The sequence below is a fragment of the Sinocyclocheilus grahami genome, unplaced genomic scaffold (genome assembly GCF_001515645.1).
Source record: "Sinocyclocheilus grahami isolate Dianchi unplaced genomic scaffold, SAMN03320097.WGS_v1.1 scaffold2338.1, whole genome shotgun sequence".
NCBI classification, from domain to species: Eukaryota; Metazoa; Chordata; class Actinopteri; order Cypriniformes; family Cyprinidae; genus Sinocyclocheilus; species Sinocyclocheilus grahami.
The window spans coordinates 4,421-4,624 of record NW_015507517.1 but is presented as its reverse complement, the minus strand read 5'-3'; positions in this window follow the sequence as shown (position 1 = coordinate 4,624).

Genomic DNA, 204 nt, shown 5'->3' with positions numbered 1-204 from the left:
ATATATACAGTATATATATATATATATATATATATATATATATTGATGAGAAATTTTATTTGATTATATTATTGTATGAAATTTCATAAGAACATATAATCTGAGAATTACCTTTATTAGAGGTCCCATATTGTACACCTTTCTGGAGTTTTATTTTAGGATTTGATGTCCTTAAGAATATATATTTGCGGTATAAGTACCAAA